General features: G+C 43.8%; 1 long non-coding RNA gene across 1 annotated transcript in view; it reads left to right on the top strand.

Moving 5' to 3' along the window:
- LOC117356317 overlaps positions 1-23,996 on the top strand; it is a 39,674-nt gene that overhangs the window by 3,103 nt on the left and 12,575 nt on the right. The window contains exons 2-4 of the long non-coding RNA XR_004538615.1: positions 6,525-6,622; positions 14,801-14,912; positions 16,691-16,762. This is a non-coding gene — a long non-coding RNA (uncharacterized LOC117356317). The remainder of the gene's footprint in view (positions 1-6,524; positions 6,623-14,800; positions 14,913-16,690; positions 16,763-23,996) is intronic.

Below are 23,996 nucleotides of genomic sequence, written 5' to 3'. Positions count from 1 at the left end.
CGGCTTGTGCTAAATATATTTTTTTCACGTCCCCCAAACTGTTGCATATGAATGCCTATCCCTATTTCTCAGGATTATATAAGAAAAAATTGAACATGCCAGTGATCCAGTATACATGAATATACCTTATACATATTCGTTGTAGTGACCTGAAAATGTGACTGGTGAAGTGTGCCCCCAGAAGATGGTTTTGGAAACACTGCTGCACTGTAAAGGCATCTTTAACTTTGTCAGAGTTGAAATACAGGGCACTAGGAATCTTAACTGCAAAAAGGTCATAAGTGTAGTTTCACAGTACAATAGATCTTTCTGGTGTCAAAGCTATGCTCACAAAAGTGGAAAATATGATTGCCATCCACTGTAGCTAATTTCCACTTGCTCTTTGGAAAATCCATTTGAAATCAAACAATCTATAATGATGTTCTATACGTAAGTGATCCTTGTTGCTGATATTGTGAAAGATTGCAATGCTGGGTAACTAAACCTACTGCATTCTTACACATCAGAAATATCCTGTACCTACAATAATTCTGAAACTGGATAAGCACAAGACACAGAGCAGTCTACTTTCTATCTCCAGCTACCTGGAACAGCCTTCCATTATCTATTCATGCCATCTGTTCTTTTAAGGCAGGGGTGTCCAATGTCGGTCCTCGAGGGCCGCAATCCAGTCGGGTTTTCAGGATTTCCCCAATGAATATGCATGAGATTTATTTGCATGCACTGCTTTCATTGTATGCTAATAGATCTCATGCATATTCATTGGGGAAATCCTGAAAACCCGACTGGATTTCGGCCCTCGAGGACCGACATTGGACACCCCTGTTTTAAGGGTTTCAAGGTTATAGTAAAAACGTATAGCTTTTTTGCTCAGACCTATGAGGTATGAATAAGTTCTGGGATCCAAACGGAAACAAAGCCTTGATTGCTTTGTTGCTCAAGTTAGGACGACTACTGCATAAAAAAAATAAAAATAAAATTACTTGCTGTTAGTTTTAAAGGACCAATCAAATGATGCTTGTCTGGGCGATTGTATCCTTACGCACCCAGACGCTCACAACATTGACAGCCTCTTGCATACGCAACGTACATGTTATCTATGCTGGATTTTAAAGAAAAATTACAAATTACTAGCAATAGCTCTGCAAGTTAATTTTTCAATTCTATCAGCACTCTGGATATGTACCATGCAGTCCAGCGTTACAGAGATCTGTTGAGTTTCTCCGATTCATCAGAATTGAATACCACATCAGGCACCAGTAACTCCCTCCCCCCCCATCTTCCTCCGCTGTGGCCTTTAACTTCTCCACTAATCTTTAGCGCGCACTAAAAACGCTAGCTCACCTTAGTAAAAGGAGCCCTAAGTTATATATTTACTTAGAGTGTTCTATCCCCACTCTAAGGATATATTTTAAAAACTCACTTTATTTTGGTTGCTAACAGTAGAAAATTATATAAATGAGACACCTGAGTAACACACTTAAGCGGGCAAGACTGAAATTAATGCATTTTCAGGATTGGAAGAACATTTCAGCCAAAGTGTTAGAGGGCCAAATGTTGGAGCACTGAACTAGAAGATTTCATACATTTGAACTTCACGTTTTGCTTCTGATTAGTCAACATTTACACTTACTTCCACTAGCAACTCCTGTCTATTTTTCCTTTGCTGCTTTTCTCATAAACTGGCTGACTTCACGATCTTCACTACAGGGACTCTGCTGATGGAGCGGAAAATTTGTTTTTCTCATCCATTTTTACATTATAGTGGAATATTTGGTGACTCGGTGGTAACGCTAGGCATTGCCATGCAGGGGCCCTGAGTTCTGTTCCGGATCGTGATTTCTGACTAATCCTCAGTTATCATGAAATACCAGTACCTAGTGATGGATTTAGATCCGTGTTAAGTGGGTTAGAGAAGAAAAAAGGAGGTTAAGTGCAGAGCGAAAGTACAGTAAAAGGACTTGATTGGCATTTACGTCTGGTCACTAGAAAGAGATTAAAAGCATGAAAAGAAATGAGATGAAGGTGAGGAAGTGAGATTTAGGGCTTATAGACTAGAATCAGACATGGGTAACTCCGGTCCTTGAGGGCCGGAATCCAATTGGGTTTTCAGGATTTCCCCAATGAATATGCATGAGATCTATTTGCAGGCACTGCTTTTGAGTTCCGGAGTTGCCGATGTCTGGCTAGATACTTACTTGAGCTCCTGGAGAGCAGGCAAAATGCTGGTTAAGAGAGAGCAGCCTAGTGATTAGTTCACTGGACTATAAACCAAGGCCCATATTCTATAAATGGTGCCTTAAATTAGGCACTGGTACTACTACTTTTATTAATTATTTCTATAGCGCTACCAGATATACATAGCACTGTACAGACTCACAAAGGAGGCAGTCCCTGCTCTAAAGAGCTTACAATCTAAACAGACAAAACAGACTAATAGGATGTTAGGGGGAGGGATACAGTTACGGGGGGGTGGCTAATCCGCTGGCTAGGGTAGTGAGTGGTGGGGAGCAGGGTTATGGATTGAAGGCTATATAAAAAAGGTAGGTTTTCACTCTACTTTTAAACAAGGGTAGGGGCATGATGGACGAACTCAGGTAGTTTAATCCAGGCATGCAGGGCAGCAAGATAAAAGAAACAAAGTCTGGAATTGGCAGTGGAGGAGAAGGGTACAGCTAAGAGCAGCTGATCTGAGGAACGGAGTTCTCAGGGAGAAATATAAGGGGCGATAAGAGAGGAGAGAGACTGAGGGTCTGCGACATGAACATAACATAACATTGTGCTTCTTAACCGCGTAACCATAAGTTCAACGCGGTTTACAAAAGATTATAAGCAATATCATGAAGAACAAGAAAAGTTATTTGATCAAGTGTTTTGAAAAAAGATAGGTTTTCAACTGAGTTCTAAAGTGTTTATAGGAACAAGTTGTAAGCAGTAACGATCGAAATTCTTTATCGTGGGATGCTGCTTGAAATGCTAAAGAATAATCAAGAAATTTCTTGCTTTTACAACCCTGTACGGATGGAAAAGTAAACAGGGCGTGAGATCTTCTACTATGTTTATACGATGCTATAGAAAATCTATTGAGCATATAGTAAAAGGAGTTTGAACTGAATGCCGGGGTGGATAGCGAGCCAGTGAGGTGATCTGAGGAGAGGGGTAAGGTGAGTGTAGTGAGGTTGGCAGAAAATTAAGTTGTGCAGAGTTTGGTACAGATTGCAGGGGGAGAGTCGCTTCAGCAGGATCCTTGTATGAAGTAAATTGCAGTCATAAGGTCATAAGAGTGTAGACCAGGGGCTGAGTAGTGGGCCCAGAGAGGAAGGGGCAAATTTTGCTGTCTGTTGGATGTGCTTAGAAAGTGAGAGGTCAGAGTTGAAGATGACTCCAAAGTTGCGAGCAGAGAAGACTGGAACGATAATAGCATTATATACAGAAATGTAATGTAATGTAATTTATTTCTTATATACCGCTACATCCGTTAGGTTCTAAGCGGTTTACAGAAAATATACATTAAGATTAGAAATAAGAAAGGTACTTGAAAAATTCCTTTACTGTCCCGAAGGCTCACAATCTAACTAAAGTACCTGGAGGGTAATAGAGAAGTGAAAAGTAGAGTTAGAGGAAAAATAAAAATAAAATAAACATTTTAACAAGACAGCATTGATCTAAATACTTTGGAAGGTAGAAGAGAGGAGAGAAAGGAATAGAAGCAGAAGGGGGAGCCGTTGAACAGTAGAATTCTGGAGAAATGTAAATGATAGAAATAGAACAAAACAAAGACAAAAGGCAAAACAATAGATAAGATTAAAGATAAATCATAAGCTGGAAAGAAAAATAAAATAAAACTTTGTCTTCAATCCACGGTTTCAGCGTCAGTGATGAAGTGGAGCAAGTAAGTTTAGGAGTAGCAATTGACGTTTCCAGAAAGGGCTTCTTCAGGGAAGAGACTTGGCAGACAGTCCCAGGATGCCTATGTCTCCTCCTCTGCGATGTTCTCCCATCCATGCATTCCCTCCCAGACACACTGCCCGTGTCCCAGCCGCTCCAAGGAGGCTGCCCCAGATGAGGCCCACGGTGAATGCAGGATTCTCTCCTCTGCGGGAAAGCCGCCCGGAGCCGACAGTCGATCTTCTTAGCGGATTGCATGGGGGGAAGAGTTCACACAGAGATGGAGAATGGAGGGAGAAGAGCGGAGGGTTAACATAAGAGCATAAGAATAGCCTTACTAAGTCAGACCAAAGGTTCATCAAGCCCAGTAGCCTGTTCTCACAGTGGCCAATCCAGGTCACAAGTACCTGGCCAAAACCCAGAATTGGCTGCTACTTTGTTGCTGTAAATGTTAATAAGATAGTATATATAAAACAATAGTGTTTTTTTAAGGAGAATAAGAAAGAAAAATAGAATATAAAATAAGGCATATACTCGTAGAACAAAGAAAAAGAATAAAATAAATCTAAGGGTTGTTTTTTTTTTTTGCCTATGACGTAAGCAGAAGCAAGTGAGTTACTCACAAACAAGACACGAATTGGGTATAATAGCTCCACATTCTGAGGCTTTTTTACCCCACAAGCAGTTTGTAATGTAATATTCATTATAAAACACCTCTCCAACGCTAACTAATTTAGAGCCAGTTTTGGAAGTTGAATCAGTTGACATGGATTTTAGCCGTTGAGCTTCATGTTTGAATACTAGTGGGGGATTTTTTTTGCGTTGATGATATATATATATTTAACTCATGTATTATAACACCTTTACTAAAGCTCATGCAAACCGCTCTCAATTAACTCCCCAGTCATTATTAGCAGTATAGAAACTTCCAATAAAAATAAACATACTAGAGGGGAGCTACCACCTTTCTTAAATGGACTGTTCTAGTGGCCCTGAAGTGCATTTTACTTACCTGGCTTGAAGCTGCGGCTCCAGATTACTTTCTTTGGAGATGCCGGATGATCTCCCTCTTGATGTGGGAACGACGAGATGTGATTGACCTCCAGGCCGTGTTTTCCAGAGAACCTGGGAGCCGTTCTGGACGACTGTGACCCCGATGGCTCGCAGCCGCTTGTTGAATTGTTGATTTTTACATTTGTTTCCATTTGTTCCCTTGGATATGCCTGACCACTGTTTGATTTCCTGAATGTGTATTGCTTGGAAGGAGGACCCTGGGGGGGGGAGGGGTAGTAATTTCCTTTATTTTAGGTAGGGTTGTGTTGGGAGGGGGGGGGGGGTTATTTAGGGAGGTGCATTCTGTGGAGTTTAGTACTGTTATTTAAAATGATGAGCTTGCTTGTCTTTGGTTTATTTCCTGTTTGCTGTTTTGTTGTGCTCAATAAAATACATTTGAACATAAACATACTAGCCAGGCCTGACCCTGCTTAACTTCCAATAGTAAGAGTGGGCCTACTCGGTGGCCAGGCAGTGGGCATAAGTAGCATATGGACTCGCCCCCGGGCCCACCCAGTTCCACCCATCCACGCCCTAGCTCCGCCCCGACTGCCTGCTCTCGTTGGGCAGGAGGGCATCTGCACATGCACGGATGCGCCACGATGATGTCAGGCACATGTGCACATGCGCGTGATATCAATGGGTAGCATCCGTGCACGCGCGGATGCACTCCTGTCCGATGCAATTTCGAGGAAGCTTTTCAAAACCTGGACAAAGTGCCGGGTTTTGAAAAGCCGCCCAGACCCCCAGACATGTCCTCAAAAAGGAGGACACGTCCGGGAAAATCTGGACATCTGGGAACTCTTAAGCCAGTGGTCTCAAACTCGCAGCCCGGGGGCCACAAGTGGCCCGCCAGGTACTATTTTGAGGCCCTCGGTATGTTTATCATAATCACAAAAGTAAAATAAAACAGTTTCTTGATCATATGTCTCTTTAGCTATAAATGACAATATTATTATTAAGACTTAGCCAAAAGGAAAGATTTATAAACTATAAAGAGTTTTATCTCATACAAAATTGTTATTTCTTTAATAAGACATTAACTATTTTTTCTGAGGCCCTCCAAGTACCTACAAATCCAAAATGTGGCCCTGCAAAGGGTTTGAGCTTGAGACCACTGGCTTAATTGTAACCATGACATCCTGTTTGTTTTTGGGAAGCAGAGCTGAGATTGTGATGTCATAATGCCTCATTCCACCAATAAGAGCCAACCTCATCAGTGATGTCACAATGGCTTGATTGTCCTGTTCTCCCCTTTGCCCTCCAACCCAGCCAGCAGATTAACCATTCCCCTTAACTCAGTGGTCTCAAACTCTTTAATAAGACATTAACTATTTTTTTCTGAGGCCCTCCAAGCACCTACAAATCCAAAATGTGACCCTGCAAAGGGTTTGAGTTTGAGACCACTGCTCTAAGCATACTATGCAATAAAAATCTGTTATTTTAATAGTTTTTTTTCCTGAAATTGTCTATTGTCCATGATCAGATTGTTCTTGCTATGCATTGCCTTGGATGAATTTCTTTAAAAATGTGGTAAAGGAATCCAAATAGTTAAAAGGATGGATGTTCCATTTCATTTACAGTACAGTTCTCATACTGCAACGACCTGAAACCTTTTGGGAGACTGGCAAGTAAATCCAGCAATATGTTTCAGTGACTGAACAGACAGAAAGAAGAACAGGTATTCACCATTTATTCTGAAGAGGAGGAAAGCAACATTTTCTTTATATACAGTACGCCAGATTCTAGGAGAACAGCAACATCTCCTCAAGTCTTCCTCCTGTTGTAAAGTTAAATGTACAATATATGCTGACAGCTTGCTTCCAGGAGACAAATCTTTCCATCCTTCATCTCCCTGGGTCTCGAAGCAGCTGGACACATTTCACCTCCTTTCTTGCTGCTTATTTCCAACATGTCCTCTTGTGTCTCTTTCTTTCAGCTGTTCCATGACAGCTGCAGTTCTCTTCCTGTTCACTTGAAAACAGATTTTTCATCTGAAAATAAGAAGTGTCCATTGAGTTCTCTATTGGAATTTTCTTATTTCTTCCTGTTATACTTTCGGGTAGAATTTCCGTATGATTTTACAAGAGGCTCTGCCAAACTTTGAACCTCTTGTAAAATGACTGCAGAACTGCACGTATAAGTCTCTCCACATAAAGAGTGATTTTAGAAAGCCATGAGGGTAGCAAATGTACAGTTGATATCCCTCCACCTACATAGATGTGGAAGCAGCTTTCCAAAATTGATGCTTCCGATCCCTGGAAGACATCAGTTACTTCCTGCAGCATTAAGCGCTTACAGGGGAATTCTATATATGATGCCAAACATTAGGTGCTACTTCCATGCCAGATTTCGGTGTGAAAATGCATTTTAACAGAAACAAGGCACAATAACTTGGTGTGCCACTAGGTGTCGCTTTTTGATGGACCCAAACAGCAGTTTGTGCCTTTTCTGTAGCTGGCCCGAGATTATGGAATGCACTACTGCAGTGTCTCTCAAACTGTGTGCCACGGCACAGTGGTGTTCCCCGAAGAGATTCTGGGTGTATCACAGGAGATTCCGGAATGTTACTTTAAAAAAAAAAAATTCCTTTTCATAAGTATACAAAATAGATGACATGTATGTTGCGTATGCAAGAAGCTACATAGTAACATGGTAGATGACGGCAGGTAAAGACCCGAATGGTCCAAGCAGTCTGCCCAACCTGATTCAATTTTAATTTTTTTAATTTTTTCTTCATAGCTATTTCTGGGCAAGAATCCAAAGTTCTACCCGGTATGTTATGAGCGTCTGGGTGCGTAATGATACAATCGCCCAGACAAGCATCATTCTTCAATTTGATTGGTCCTTTAAAACTAACAGCAAGTAATTTTATTTTTATTTTTTTATGCAGTAGTCGTCCTAACTTGAGCAACAAAGCAATCAAGGCTTTGTTTCCGTTTGGATCTTCTTATCTTTGCGAACTTGGATTTTCAGCTCTGACAGAAATTAAATTTAAAAAAAAGAGAACGACTGCAGATGGTGGATGATGAAATGCTTGTTTGTATGTTGACTATCGAGCCGTGTTTTGAGTTAATTTGCTTTCAAAAACAAGCACATCCATTGCATTTTTTAGCAATTTTATTCTATCTGCTTTAGTTTTACTCTTGTTACAATACTTAGCTTAAAGAACTTTAAATTAATAACTCTCAAATTTAATTTTTTGTTGGTTTTGCAATTTTATAATTTCAATTATAATGTGCCGCAAAAAACATTTGCGCCTTTTAGTGTGCCGGGGTGTGTTTGAGAGACACTGCACTACCGAGTCATCTCTGATTTTGTTACTTATTACAGCCATTTAAAAAGGTGCTTAAAACACACTTGTATGTGCAGGCTGTAAGGTTAGACCCCCCCCCAAAAAAAAAAATGTAAGGTTGGAGGGGTTATGTGAGGCGTCCTTACAAATGCCAGGTCCCAGATTCAATACCCTCACAAAAGATTCACCAGGAAGTAGAACCAAATAATAAGCACAGCCAGAAGTGATTGCATAAAGAATATAATATAGAAATAGGCTTAATATTATAAAAAAGCAAAGTTCATAAAGATTAAGCATTACAATTAAGCATTACCATTAAGGAATAAGTTTTACAATTACAGAGACTGCCTCTGTGCTCTTGTGAATGAGAGAGAATTGGTGCTGTGAGGAGAGAGAAGAGAGAAAGGGGGTGGGGTGGGGGGTGGGGGGGGTGATGTTCCAAGCTTCAAGTTCCGGACATAGAGAGAAGGGGCGATATAGAGAGAAGGGGCGATGTAGAGAGGAGCCTTTTATAGCTTGGAATCGTATTCTAAATATAGAATCTATTGAACTTCAATAGAATCTATTGAAGTTAAGTATCCCCATCCTTTGTAAACTGTCTGAAACAATGGTTAGTTTCACTGACCAGGAAGGTGAGTGAGGTGTGCTAGACTGGAGAAGAATAGACTGGAGTCAAATGTACTTTCCAGTATGCCTCTGACAATAGTTTCTGATTAATCTTAGTTATCTGTGCACCTGGACCCATTGTACATCATAAGCTGTCCATCTTAAACACCAGACATTAACACATTTTCTTAACACCAATTCGTGCCTCTTAGCTGCAAGTTCGTTTGTTACCTTTAAAGCATTGATTTAATTAAGGCTGTCTGCAATGGCATTCCCTAAGGTCAGACATGAATGATATGATCTCCCATAGGCCTTTGCTGACATTGGTTAGAGCAACCAAAAGTGCTGATTGCTAGCAAAGCTAGGCTGACACAGGCTTCCATCCAATCAAGTTCTGCATTCAGTCCCATAGGTTCCAACAATTGCAGTTCAAAACTCCAGTGCAAGTCCCCCACTCAGTCAGCATGTCTCTTACCCCTGTCCCCCCCACCAGCATGTCTCTCACCCCTATCCCTCTCCAGCCAGCATCTCTCTCACTCCTGTCCCTCCCAGCCAGTATCTCTCTCACACCATCCCTCCCCCAGCCAGCATCTCTATCACCCCTGTTCCCCCTACAGCTAGCATCTCTTACCTTCTCTTCACCTTATCCTTCTGAGCATTTCACTTTCCCCTATCCTCCCCAGCCAGCACTTCTCATTCTCTCCCCATTGTACCTCAGTGATACCAATTCCAATTACTGGCAACCTGCCACCAGCTCTGAAGGCTTCCCTCTAATGCGATCCCACCTGTGAAGAAAGAGGAAGTGACGTCATCAAGGGTGGGACTGCAGTCAAGTGAAGCCTGCAGAGCCTGCACAGGCTGCCTGAAGATGTGCCAGCAGCAATTTGGGCCATACAGAGGGTGGTACCAATTTCTCAGGTCTCTCAGAGGGGAAGTGCTGATGTTTCAGGCCACACAGAGGGAGTGCCGGTTCTGTGCAGATCATAGGTGATGCTGCGTGCCTGGGGCATTCTGTGAAATTCTGCATTGTGCAGTTGCGCAGAATACCACCAGGAGTAAGAATAGTAGATTACATTAGGTTTATATGCTGCAAGCTTTTTGTATTTAGAGCACTCACAGTTTCCACCACAAATGCACAAAGTGAATGGGGTTTAGACCCGGATCCCCTTGTTCACAGTCTACTGCACTGACCACTAAGCTACACCTCAGAGCTGCTTGTTATTCTTTTGGGTATTCTAATCTAATCTTCCATTTGTGAGTTGCGCAAACCTATACCAGCTCAAGGCCACAGATCAAAGAGGAAGAGGGAAAAGGAGTAGGGAAGGGGGCTCGTAGAAGCAAGGGGAAGGGCCTAGGAAGAGGGGGATGATATACAGAAGCTGAAACAGTTAGTGGTCAGAGAGGTGAGTCTTCAGGTTTTTCCTGAATGCGGTATATATGCAGACTCAAAAAATACAAATGGTTGCTACCTTTGCTGAAGAAATATTTAATCATAGACGTGTCTGTGGCTTTTAGTTCATGAACACACATCAAACAGTGACTGACTTACAGTACAGCAGTGGACTATAATCTGCTTCTCAAAAACTTCCAGATTTAAGTTTGACTGAGTCTGAGCCCAAGCCTAATCAGAAAAGCAAATATCCAACAACTTCGGCTGGCTTCTGAGATAAGTGTGAAAGTCTGTGCATGACATATGCTTAAAGTTGAGCGGCAACAAAATTCCTTTGACATATTCAACCAGCAGGGAAACAGAGTAGAGAGTTGCGTGGGGACAGAAATCCCACCCATCCCCGTCCGTCCCCACCAGGATCTTCTCCGTCCCCACCCATCCCTGCAAGGAATTACCTCCATCCCCGCCCGTCCCCATAAAAAGCAGCATACTTCTGACAGGATCATCAATTCCACAGTTTCTTTTGTGTTTGCGCTGCTGTTTTCCTTGTGGAATCTCTTTGGTGGAATCCTTTTTTTGTTTTCTGTTCAGGTAATTAACTTATAAACCCCCTCTTTTACTAAGGCTGACATGTCCATTATATTATATGGATGAACCCTGCTTCCAAAGCCTTCCATCCCCGTTGGAGTCCCATGGGCCAGAGGGAGGTCCCCGTGGGAGTCCTGTGGGTTAGGGGGGGATTTCCGCAGGACCCCCGTGGGACCTGCGGGATTCCCGCGATCCCCGTGCAGACCTCTAAAACAGAGGAGATCAACAATGCCTTTCTCTCTCTCTCCAGCACCCCCATGGGGCCAGACTAATAGGTCAGAGATGGTTTCTGCCATTATGTAGGTAGGTGTATTGGTTAGGGTTGCCAGATTTCCACTTTTAAAAACAGAGGACACATGCCCTGTCCTGCTCCGCCCCAGCCTCTCATCGTTCCGCCTTCAGCTCCTCCTCATTCTGCCCCAGCCCAACCTCTTGTCTCCTTCCCCGATGTTGGCGCGACAACATCACATGCATGCTTGCGCCGACATCCACGCGTGCACAGAAAGCCTCCAGACGTGGCCCCGAGCTCTTGGACTTCCAAAACCCGGACAAACTGCTGGACATATCTGGGTTTTCCCGACTGTCTGGTAACCCTAGTGTTGGATATAGGACAGGGGTCTCAAAGTCCCTCCTTGAGGGCCGCAATTCAGTCGGGTTTTTAGGATTTCCCCAATGAATATGCATGAGATCTATGTGCATGCACTGCTTTCAATGCATATTCATTGGGGAAATCCTGAAAACCCGACTGGATTGCGGCCCTCAAGGAGGGACTTTGAGATCCCTGATATAGGACCATAAAAGAAAAAAAGGATAGTTTCCTAAAGATTAAAAAACCTGAAGCATTTTTAAAAAGGAGGAAATGTTCTCTTAAAAGAGGATGTATGATCAATGGCGCCCTCTTCCCCCCACCTCCCCTTTTTAACTTCTCCAGTGTGAGCAGTCTGCCCACGTTGGTATCAGCTCGGCCTTTGATGTCACTTCTTAGGCTCAGGTCCCGGAAGTGATGTCAGAGAGAGTGCTGATGTCGACGCAGGTATCAACCTTGCAACAGGGAAGTAAAAAAGGTGCAGAGGAAGGCAAGGGGCATGAGCATCACATGGAGAGGAGTTGGGGGGGGGCGGAGAAGAGGAGGGATGCCACGCCCTTAGGAAGATGGCGCCCAGGGCGTACCACCCATCCTTACTATGCCACTGTGTTTGATAACCCTAGGTCAGAGGTAGGCAATTCCGGTACTTATGAGCCAGATCAGGTCAGGTTTTCAGGATCTCTACCATGAATATGTATGAGATGGATTTGCATGCACTGCCTCCTTGAGATGCAAATCTATCTCATGCATATTTATTGTGGATATCCTGAAAACCTGACCTGGCTCCGGCTCTCGAGGACTGGAATTGCCTACCTCTGCCCTAGGTCATGTAGCCTGATATCCCTTTCAGTTTCATTTTCAGGGGAGAGGGAAGGGGACAGCTGTCCAGTAGAGAGTTGCTCAGTCAGAGTACATTTCTGTTTCCTGGATATTCCTGGAATAAGGATATCCTTCATTTTTGAACTGGAGGTTTCTTCCCCTTCAGCATCTTCTGTTAGACATCCTGATTTGGTCCCCCCACTAGTCCCGCCTAAAATATACCCACAACATGTCCCTGTTGTTCTACAGATATACAGCCGTGTCAAAGGTCCAAATCCTGCATTTGCAAAATTGGAATTTGGATGTTTCAAGCATATAGACATGCAATATGTTTCAGCATTTCGGGACGTCCATATTCTTCAAAAATAAGCACCCCGGGAGTGGAGGAGTGGCGTAGTGGTTAGAGCAGCTGCCTCAGCACTCTGAGGTTCTGAGTTCAATTCCCACCACAGCTGCTTGTGACTCGGGGCAAGTTACTTAACCCTTCGTTGCCCCAATGTCTAAAATATGGAAACCGCTTTGATTGTGTAATCACATAGAAAAATCAGTATACAAATCCCATCCCCTATACAATGGACATACATTTAATTATAAATAGGAGATACTGTATGTGCTTACTTTAAAGATCAGCCCAAAACATGCCCCTTTGGAAACTGTGTACACTGCAGACATACATGTACTGTATAAGTAGTGGCTTTCCTAAAATTGTTTATACTTCTACTTATACATGACAATGCCATGCCAGCTTTTTACAATCACTATGCAAATGTATTGTTAGTCCAATAATTACTTTTTATTCTTTGATTTTTGGTTTTTATTCATTAATCTTTCTCTGGATGATTATCAGTCTGCGCCAGGCAGCGTGCTGTCCACCCACCCCTGGTGCTGAACCTGGATATTCAATGCCGGGTCATTTCCGGTGACTGACATTGAATAGCCAAGGCGTTTTTTTGGCCAGCTGTATCTTAACTGGCTAAGCAAATATTCAGAGTTGGTCGGTTAAGTTAATAGCGGACATAACTAGGACTGCCAGTGCCGAATATTTGCAGCTAGCCAGTTTAAGTCACGCAACATAGACAGTTAGGGCTCCTTTTACAAAGGCTCGCTAGCGGTTTAACTCGCGTAATAGCGCGTGCTAGCCGCTACCGCCTCCTCTTGAGCAGGCGGTAGTTTTTGGCCAGCGCGGGGGTTAGCGTGTAATGAAAAGTCGCGGGCGTTAACCCCGCTAGCGCGCCTTTGTAAAAGGAGCCCTTAGTGGCTAGCCACTAACCACAAATATTCAGCAGAATATTAGTGGTTAGCTAACTAACCTCCCCTTTTACAAAGCCACGGTAGAGGTTTCTACCGCAGCTCAGATAGGGTTACCATATTTTTCTCCGGGAAATCCTGAACACATAACCCCGTCCTGTCCCACCTGCAGCCCCACCCTGTTCCACTCCTGCCCCACCCAGTTCCGTCTCAAACCCCGCCCCCACTAAGCCTCCTCTCTTCTTCCAGACAAGCTCCAGCTTGTCTGGAGGGCCTGGAGCATGTTCAGATGTGGTGTAACATCATCTGCACATGCTCAGAGGCCCTCTAGATGCAGCCGGAATTCATCAGGGCTTTCCAAAACCCAGACAAATGCTGGGTTTTGAAAAGTCAATCCAGGAGCCCTGACAGTTCTCTAAAAAGAGGAGATGTCTGGGTTTTCCCAGACTTCTGGTAACTCTAAGCTCGGAGCACTAAATACCCTGACACTCATAGAATTCCTATAAGCATCAGAGCATCTAGCGCTCCAGGACGCGGTAGAAACCTCTACCGTGGTTTAGTAAAAGAGGGTCTAAATGCTAGGAGCCAATCCTGGCCTGTTAAATAGTGCTGAATTCAGAGGGTATATATATATTCAAATTCACTAACACTGCAATCACAATACTTTGCCCCAATTTATAGACAGCTTTATTTAAAAAGAGAGAGAGAGAGAGAAAGGAAATGCCCATAAAAACCCCAAACAGGTTAGAAAGACAACAGAAAACTGAAGCAGGTGAAATCCAAAATTATTAGTGCAAGAGGGGAAGCCCAGACAAACACATTGTAGAAAATTTTGGATTTTCTGATAAACATATTTGTCTGGATCTGTTCCTTGCATCATTTAAAAAATAGCTTCAAGTTTATTAGTGCTTGATATACATCATACAATGGTAAAAAAAAAAACCAATGAAATAGGGGGTATTTACATATAGGAATACACTGTTAGACAAATCACTTAAACAGCTATACCGTGTACAAAAGGGAAAAAGGGTAGGATTACATTGCTTAAAAATTTTTTAAAAGTGGCGGGGAGGGAAAAATCAAAAAGGACATGCTATGAATTTTATGTCACGCTCTCGGTCTAGGTCTCATACCCCTCTTTAAAGAGAGAGGTTTTAAGCATTGGTCTGAATTTAGATGAATTAGATTCTTGCCTCAGCATGAGTGGCAACACGTTCCACAATGTTGGAGCTACCACTAGAAACATAGAAACATGATGGCAGATAAAGTCCAAATGGCCCATCTAGTCTGCCCATCCGCAGTAACCATTATCTTTTTCTCTTTCCAGGTCGTGTCATAAAATGTTTGCCGAATGGAGGGAATTGCAAGAAGGGATGGCTGGGTCGACTAAATTGGTCTAAAAGTAACATAAGGAACCAAGAGTCTATCAATGAAAGCAGGTGAATGGTTAGATAATACCTTACTGGTGAGAAAAAAATATTTTAGACATTATTCAGTGGGAGATGGGTAGCCAGTGTGCCTTTTTCAGCAGTGGGGTGACATGATCAAATTTTTTGGCATGAAAGATAATTTTTACTGCAGTGTTTTGAATAATCTGAAGCCTCCTGATTTGTTTTTGTGTAATTCCCTGGTAGTCTCTCTCTCCTTCACTCTTTTCCAAAGTCTGCGTGTTACCTGAACTGTCGGTTCCTTTTGCCTTTCTCTAAATGAATATATAGAAGCATGCACTCTTCTTAGAAACCTTGTGAGGACATTACAGTTCAATAGATGAGCAGCACTGGCCTTTTCTCTTATGCAACAGAAACATTGCTTTCATATACAATCTCTGAATGCAAAACTCCTTGTGCCAGTCTGCTATTCATGGATTTGGCAGACAATAACAGGCTAGAAACAGCAGCTCATCCTGCTAACTCCCAGATATGTTGAACAGTCTCTCAGAAGAAGTGGTGGAGACAGAGACTATGTCTGAATTCAAGAGAGCGTGGGATAGGCACATGGGATCTTTTAGAGATAGGAAGAGATAATGGTTACTGCGGATGAGTAGACTGGATGAGCCATTTGGCCTTTATCTGCCATCATGTTTCTATGTTTCTATAGCCATAAAGCTCTTTGACCTCACAATTCAAGTGTTAAGAGCCTTAGCCTATAATCATAAGGTTCTATGACCTCATAATGCAGGTGTAAAGAGCCTTAGCTAATAGGAAGAGGAAGAGATGGTGGATGCTGTGGATTGGCAGACTGGATGGGCCATTTGGCCTTTAGCTGCCATCATGTTTCTATGTTTCTATAAAGAGTATTTCCAATCAATCACAGCTCTTATTGTAGCTAATTACTTTACTTATATAATCCTAGATTAGATTAAGCTTTTTTAGTAGTCATGAATAAATTGTTAAAGATTTAGAAAAGAGATAAATAATTTGAGTGATAACGAAAATAAAGTTAGAATAGGAGATGGTATGATAGGTTTTAAAATTTTAAATGTTTAATTCATTTTAACAGTGACCCCTCCTGATGAAGAGCCGAAATCGAGTCAGGGGGCCATGGATGTCAATATGGGGATTTAAGTTTAAGCAATAGCACTGTTGAGCACTTTTGAGCACTGGCACGTTTTGCAGCTGTGGTTATTGAACTCCCAACTCGTCAGAGATTTCAGATAAGTGGTTTTATCATCATCCAGTTATCTAAGGGTTGGGTTAGGGACAGTAAAGGCAATGATGGTCCCTATAATAACCACAGTTAGGTGTTATCACCAAACTAAAGGTTATATGGTCTGAGCACTTTATTATTAAGTTATAGGATTATATAAGTAAAGCAATTTGCTACAATAAGAGCTGTGATTGATTGGAAATACTTTTGATAGTTTCATCACAGAATTTAATTTTGATATCTCCCTATTTTTATGAAGTCTATGTTTTTATAGCCATAAAGCTCTGTGACCTCACAATTCAACTGTTAACAGCCTTAGCCTATAATCATAAGGTGCTGTGACCTCACAATGCAGGTGTAAAGAGCCTTAGCCTATAGGGATAGTGGATGCTGCGGATGGGCCATTTGGCCTTTATCTGCCATTATGTTTCTATCTTCCTAGATGTGCTTTCTAGCAATCTGAATTGCCAATAATATCATTCATGCTAAGATTTCAGATTTATACTAGGTATTATCCTTTGCATACATATTGGAGTCTGCTTCTTATGTCTCCTGTGTATCCTATTTCTAGGAAGTTTATCTCATTGATGGTATTTATGGCTATGATTGATCGTTTCACTATTGCTGTGATGTTAACAAAATGGTAAGTTTTATGTCGTGCTGTATCGGCTGTACACTGCCTTGTGTGAATCTCTTCATAAAGGTGGTTAATAAATCCCAATAAATGCATAAATACGATAAATGTATAGCATTTAAACTCGAGAAGAGCCATTAAAAAGCATAGTCGTGCCAAGCAAGTTGAAACATTATTAGTATAGATAGATGTATCGTAGACAAACTGCATTCTGTGATTTAATTTCATTTGACCCCTTGATGTCTTCTTGTATCCTTAACTCGCTCTGTGATAAATCATTTTTCTTTTCATTTTGCAATTTCCTTCATCCATGCAGGTTTACTCACTTAAAAAAATCAATCTTCAGATACTGAGCATGACATAGCTGAATGTTCATGTACTTTATAGTGTACATAAAACAAATAGAAACGCACAATAGCCATTTCTGTGTAAGCCTCCTTGTTATATGGAGTGCGAGGTGGTTGCCTAGACCAGTGGTTCCCAACCCTGTCCTGGAGGAACACCAGGCCAATTGGGTTTTCAGGCTAGCCCTAATGAATATGCATGAAGCAAATTTGCATGCCTATCACTTCCATCATATGCAAATCTCTCTCATGCATATTCATTAGGGCTAGCCTGAAAACCCGATTGGCCTGGTGTTCCTCCAGGACAGGGTTGGGAACCACTGGCCTAGACGCTGCCTAGATGATGGCAGAAGGGGCACATAAAGATTTTATTTGCACTAATAGGGCACTTTTTGCAAACTGTCAGCTAAGGGAAGCTGACAAAGAAATAAACCCGCTCCTAGTTTCCAAGTGGAGAATGACACGGGGACAAATTTTTCCCCATCCCTGCGAGTTCTTTTCCTGTCCCCGCTCTATTCCTGCAATCTTCATCCTCATCTGCACAAGCCTCAAACACTTTAAAATCATAAGTGTTCGAGGCTTGTGCGGTTATGGCAGAGCTTATAGGAATGGGACAGGGACAGTGACAAAACTCACACGGACAGGACAGGGAAATTGAGTTCCTGCGGGGACGGGACCATATTTGTCCCTGTGTCATTCTCTATTTCCAAGTTGACACACAGTACCATAAGCGCTGAGTAAACCAGCTTAAAATTCAAGTAATCTTTTATTTATTTATGGTGAATAATCAGTTTTGGGGGGACAACCTTTTCACATAGTAAATTGAGTCTCCCCCCCCGGGGATATCCCACAGGGTATGTGCACCGAGGCGCACTGTGGGTATTACCCAAAAACATCTAAGGGAAGCTGCCAGTTATCACCTGATAGGAGCTGATAACTTAAAGGATAGTCAGGAGAAAAAGACATACAACAATATACTGTATATTTTCTCCCACGGTATCATATAAGGCTCCTTTTACAAAGGTGCGCTAGCGTTTGTAACGCACGCACCAGATTAGCGCGCGCTATCGCACGTGCTAGCTGAAAAATTACCGCCTGCTTAAAAGGAGGCGGTAGTGGCTAGCGCGCGTGGCAATTTAGCACGCGTTATTCCCGTGCGATAAGGCCCTACCGCACCTTTGTAAAAAAGAACCCATAGTTTCTTATATCCCGCAGTTTTCAGGAAGGAATCGTTGCAGCGTACAATAAGATTGGGATCGGTTATTACGTTAGCAATTAGGTCCCGGTGAGCATATTAGAGATCAGTCAATTGTAAGGAGAAGACTGGGATCAATTACACTTAGCAGCGAGATTCTACAGAGTGTATTAGATAGAGATCAGTCATTCTAAGGAGAAGAGACAAGTCTTTAACATTCTCCTGAAGTTGCAATGGGAGGGGACCCGACGTAATTATAGGGGTAGCAGGAAATTGATTAAGGGGCTGATATATAAAACCCATCTTAACATGGTATTTTATTTACATTTTAATAACCTATATTAATTAGGTATAAATGAGGCATGCAGTAATGCAAAAGCATAGGTATTAAAGCAATTTAAAAAAAAAACAACAAAACTATTCTTTCCCTGGATCTAATGCTACAATGCACTTACTGCTTTGAGATCAACCATATCACTGACAGTTGGCTGCTCGGTAAAAACCCTGCACTATCCCCCACTCACACCTTTGCTTACACAAGTGATGAACTCCCTGTGCCTCTCAAACCTCCCTGTAGTATCTAATCATCACAGCTCATGTCCTGTTTCTCACCTTAAAACTGCTGCTTGCTATTCCATACAGATTAGGGGCTATCCCAAGCTGCTCTTTGTGGCCTGGGTAAGTCACTTAATCCCCCATTGCCCAAGATACATTAGATAGAGTGTGAGCTTGCCAGGAGAGATAGGGGAAAATGCTTGAGTACCTGAATGCACACCACTTAGGTTATAAGTGGTATATAAATACTAAAAATAAAAATAAATAAATACCCTCAAAGGAGGTGGCAAATGGCCCATCCAGTCTGCCCATCCGCAGTAACCATCATCTCTTCCTCTCTCCTCTCTTCTCCGTCCATCTCTCCCTCTCACTTCATGCTCTGGCATCTCCTTCATTCCCCTCTCCCCAAAGCCCTGGCATCTCTCTCCTCTCCTTCCCTTCCATCTCTCCCTCCATGCTTTGGTATTTCCTCTCTTTCCTTTCCCTCCCTCCCTTCTTTCTCCCAGGTCTGGCATCTCTGTCTCCTTCCCTTCCATCTACCATGCCCTGGCATCTCTTTCCTCCCCCATGCCCTGGCATCTCCTTCATTTCCCCATGATCTGGTATCTCTCTTTTGTCTCCTCCCCCTTTCCTGGTCTTCCTTCTCCTTCTCTACCTCTCTCGCCCCAATTGGGTGCAGCATTTCTCTCCCTCTCCCCTCTCTCTCTTTGTCACCCTCCAGTCTGCAGTGCAACCTTCACAATTTGCTGCTCTTGCTGTCGGGCCTTCCTCTCTGCCGGGTCCCATGTACTTCCTGTTTCCACAAAGGCAGGATCTGGCACAGAGGAAGGCCCAACACCAAGAGCAGTGAATTGGAAACACTGCTGCTGCTGCCCAGAAGAGGTTCTTGACGCCGGTGCTGGTTGTCGGAACACCGAGGTGAACCCCCCAGGATGCCACTGGTCACTATCTTGCCTATGGGAGGGTGCTGCTATCCACAACACACACACCGAAGCTGCTGTCCATAACACATGCCCCCACTCCTTGAATCACTGACCTCCAAATACCCATTGGTGCTACTGCCGCTGCAAATTTGCTGACCTCCATGCACCCCCCCAGAGCCACTGACCTCCTTACACCTGTAGGTTCTGCTGCGGCTGATCTACTGTATGTTGAACCGGGCGGAGCCTTGAGCATCTACGCATGCTCAAGGTCTGCTGGCTCCCACCCCCTCTGAGATTCTCAGAGAAAGAAGGAGCCAGCAGGCCTTGAGCATGTGCAGATGCTCAAGGTCCCGTCCGGTTCAACATACAGTGGATTGGCAGCAGCACAATCTACCAGTGTATGGAGGTCAGCGGCTGGGGGGGAGGGTGCATGGAGGTCAGCAAACCTGCAGCGGTGGCACCAATGGGTATATGACGATCAGTGACTAGGGGGTGGGGGCATATATGTGGATAGCGGCTCCGGGAACAGTGCATGAATTGTGGATAGCGGCTCGGAGGGGAGGGCAGCTGTACCAAGTGGTCAGGCAGTGGCTCGAATATAAACCGAGACCCCCATTTTGGGCTATTTTTCTGAGCCAAAAATCTCAGTTTATATTCGAGTATATATGGTATCTTTTTTTTTCCCAAAAGATTTGCAGTCTACATGATCTGTAATCCTCGGAAGCTCATAAAAAAAACATACACAATAATAACATAACAACAAGCATAGAAGGTTTCAGAACATCAGTGAAGGGTTTACACTATTATTCTAGAAGGGACTGTAGGCACCAAGATACTATTAAAGAATAGGCATTGCCCAGGCCGCATAACAGGCTGACTAGATAATAAAAAGCAGAGATAAAATACCCACTGAATATGATGGGTATATCTAACAAGAACTAAAATATGATCTTAGTGTTTCTTAAATTTCAGTCAACAATAATACTTTTTAAAAAATCAATACACAATTTCTTTTCTGTTCAACTACAGGATATAGCTCTGTAATAATTCTGCCTGTTATACAACAGTAAGTTCAATATATTTTTCAAGTGAAAATAAAACAAAGTCTAGAGAGATGTGAAATATAAATTTAAGATCATAGCCCCATTAGCATAAGAACAGTTAAGTATATCTTTAGTAAAGGGGCGGTATTGTACATTTCTGTGCACTCCCATGGTGAGCGTGGAGATGAAATGTTCCAGTATAAGATGAAAAAGGAAGAAAGCTATGAAAACATTTTGGCTATTGGCTGTAGTTGGAAGAATATATGTAAACTGTTTTCTCCAGAGTCCAGTTTGGAAAACATTTCAACTCTCCCCTACAGTGGCATACCTAGCATATGTGACACCCGGGGCCCATCATTTTTTGACAACCCCCCCCCCCCAAGCTGGACTCTGCATACAGTGCACCACAAAAACAGTGACACATGTCTCCTAAAGCAATAAATAAATAGAAAATTTTTTTCTACCTTTGCCTTCTGTGGTTTCTGCTTTCCTCATCTTCTTGTAATTCTCTTCCATCCATCCACTGTCTGCCATCTCTCTTCCCCTATATGACATCTTCTCTCTTTCTATGCCCCTTCCAGAAACTGTATGCCTCCTCCTTCCATCTCTCCTTTCACCCCCCATTGATTGGTCTGGCATCTCTCTCCTCTCCTTCCCTCTCCCACACCTCTCCTCTGCAATCCCTTTCCCTTTTTTCCCTCATTTTCCTTTTCAATTTATTTTCTGCATCTGTGTAGATTACATTCTTACTACCCTCTCATCAATGTCTACCTAAAGCTTGCCACCTCTTTCCCTCACCCCTCCAGTGTTTCCCTAACTAAATCCTTTTCTCCCCATCATGTGCCCTCCTTTTATTTATCCCCTCCTTCCATCATGTACCCTCTTTCTCCAACCCTTCCATCTAGTACCTTCTCCTCTCTCTGTCCACTTCCATCCAGCGTCTGCTCCCCTCTTTCTCTCCTCCCATTTCCTTCCTGCATTTGCTCCCTTATCTCTCCCATCTGCACTTCCATCCAGCATAGGCTCCCCACTACCATCCAATGTCTGCCCTTTCTCTTGCCATCCACCCCTCTTCAATCAGCATCTACCCCCTTTCTTTCTCTCCAATATCCTTCCCCCTTATGTCTCTCCCCTTTCTCTGTACATCAATTCTATCTCCTCTTTCTCTGTACATCAATTCTATCAGCATTACCCTTCCATACCACCCTGCCCCCTTTCTTTCCCTCTACCACTCTTCCATTCCATCAATCCTGCTCCTTTCTCTCCTTTCATGCAGCAAGGTCCCACGATGACTGTAGCTGCCGGATGCCAGTCCACCCCACTCCGACATACTTGCTCTGGAGTGGACTCAGCAGCCGCATGCTGAAAGGTCCCACGATGACTCGTCTGCTGGCTCTGCTCCGGCAGATGCAGGGAGTTGTGGCAAAGTCTCGTAATGACTGCATCTACCGGGTCCACCCCCCCCGATGTAACTTACTTCTTCAAGAGCAGAGCCAGAAGGCGAGTCATCGCAGGACCTTCCTGCACCTCAGCGCGGCTGCCGACTCTGCTGCAGAGAAAGTAAGTCAGAGGTAACGTGACCATTTATTTTTTTCATCAAAAGGGGACATCTATTAATTGACTGTGTATCTTTTCTTTCATTTCTTTCTTTCTGCACTCAGGCCCAATAATTGTCCCTTTCTATTCCCTCCCTCCTTCCTTCCCATGTCCTTAGTGCCCCCAGTGACTCCTTCCCATGTCCATGGTGCCCCAGAGCCTCCTTCCTGTGTCCTTGGTGCTCCCACTGCCTCCTTCCTGTGTCCATGGTGCCCCCAGTGCCTCCTTCCCGTGTCCTTAGTGCCCCCAGTGCCACCTTCTCATGTCCTTGGTGCCCCCAGTGACTCCTTCCCATGTCCTTGGTGCCCCCAGTGCCTCCTTCCCATGTCCTTGGTGCCCCCAGTGCCTCCTTCCCGTGTCCATGGTGCCCCCAGTGCCTCTTTCCCGTGTCCATGGTGCCCACAGAGCCTCCTTCCTGTGTCCTTGGTGCCCCCAGGGCTTCCTTCCTGTGTCCATGTTGTCCACAGTGCCTCCTTCCCATGTCCATGGTGCCCCCAGTGCCTCCTTCCCGTGTTCATGGTGCCTCCAGAGCCTCCTTCCTGTGTCCTTGGTGCCCCCAGTGCCTCCTTCCCGTGTCCATGATGTCCCCAGTGCCTCCTTCTCGTGTCCATGGTGCCCCCCAGTGCCTCCTTCCCGTGTCCTTAGTGTCCCCAGTGCCTCCTTATGTCCCCCCCACTGCCTTCCAGATTTTGTCCACCCCTAAAGCCAGCCTGCCTGTCTGCCTACCTATCTCCCTCCCTCCCTGCTGCGCTAAAGCCAGCCAGCTTGCCTGCCTACATCCTGCCCTCCCTGCCGCGGAAAAAAGAAAAAAAAAGCGCCTCTCCCCTTCTTTTCACCCGGTCCGCACCCGCAATCTTACCTCCCCCTGCCGACAAGAAGTCTTTCCGACGTCAATTCTGACGTCAGAGAGGACATTCCGGGCCAGCCAATCACTGCCTGGCTGGCCTGGAACATCCTCTCCGACGTCAGAATTGACGTTGAAAAGACTTCTTGTTGGCATAGGGAAGTAAGATTGCAGCGGCACGGGCCAGGGGATAGGAAGAGCAGGAGGACCTGGACCTGGCCGGCTGTACACCCCCCCAAGCCGTGCACCCGGGGCGGACCGCCCCCCTGTTGGTATGCCATTGCTCCCCTAACTGAAAACCAGTTCAGAGCTCACAGGTTTATATTCTGGTTGATATTCAAAATGACATAACAGCCACTGACCAATTAAATCACTTGCTCAAGGTTGCTAATTTTAGCAGCATTTAACTGATTATCACCATTGGAAATGAGCAGTTAGACCCTAAATGAAAACCAGCTATTTGGGGAGTGTTCTGTGGGCGGAGTCAGTACTTGGCTATTTAAGTGTTGGCCTATCTTTATGTGGTCGGTTATGCTCTGAATAATGACCTCACCAGCTATATGTTAGCCAGTGCCGCATAAACCAACTATTTAATGCTGAAGCCAATATCTGGGAATAATGCTGGCAGTGGTCAGCAAAACACTTAGGCAGGATGCATAGAGCTCCGGCAACCCGGTGGAAAACTGCAGGTTGGGAACTATTTTCATTTGCTGGGCTAAGCTCAGCACAAATTGCATGCAAAT

The sequence above is a fragment of the Geotrypetes seraphini genome, chromosome 3 (assembly GCF_902459505.1).
Source record: "Geotrypetes seraphini chromosome 3, aGeoSer1.1, whole genome shotgun sequence".
In the NCBI taxonomy this organism is placed as follows: domain Eukaryota; kingdom Metazoa; phylum Chordata; class Amphibia; order Gymnophiona; family Dermophiidae; genus Geotrypetes; species Geotrypetes seraphini.
This window is presented reverse-complemented; position numbering and strand designations above follow the sequence as displayed.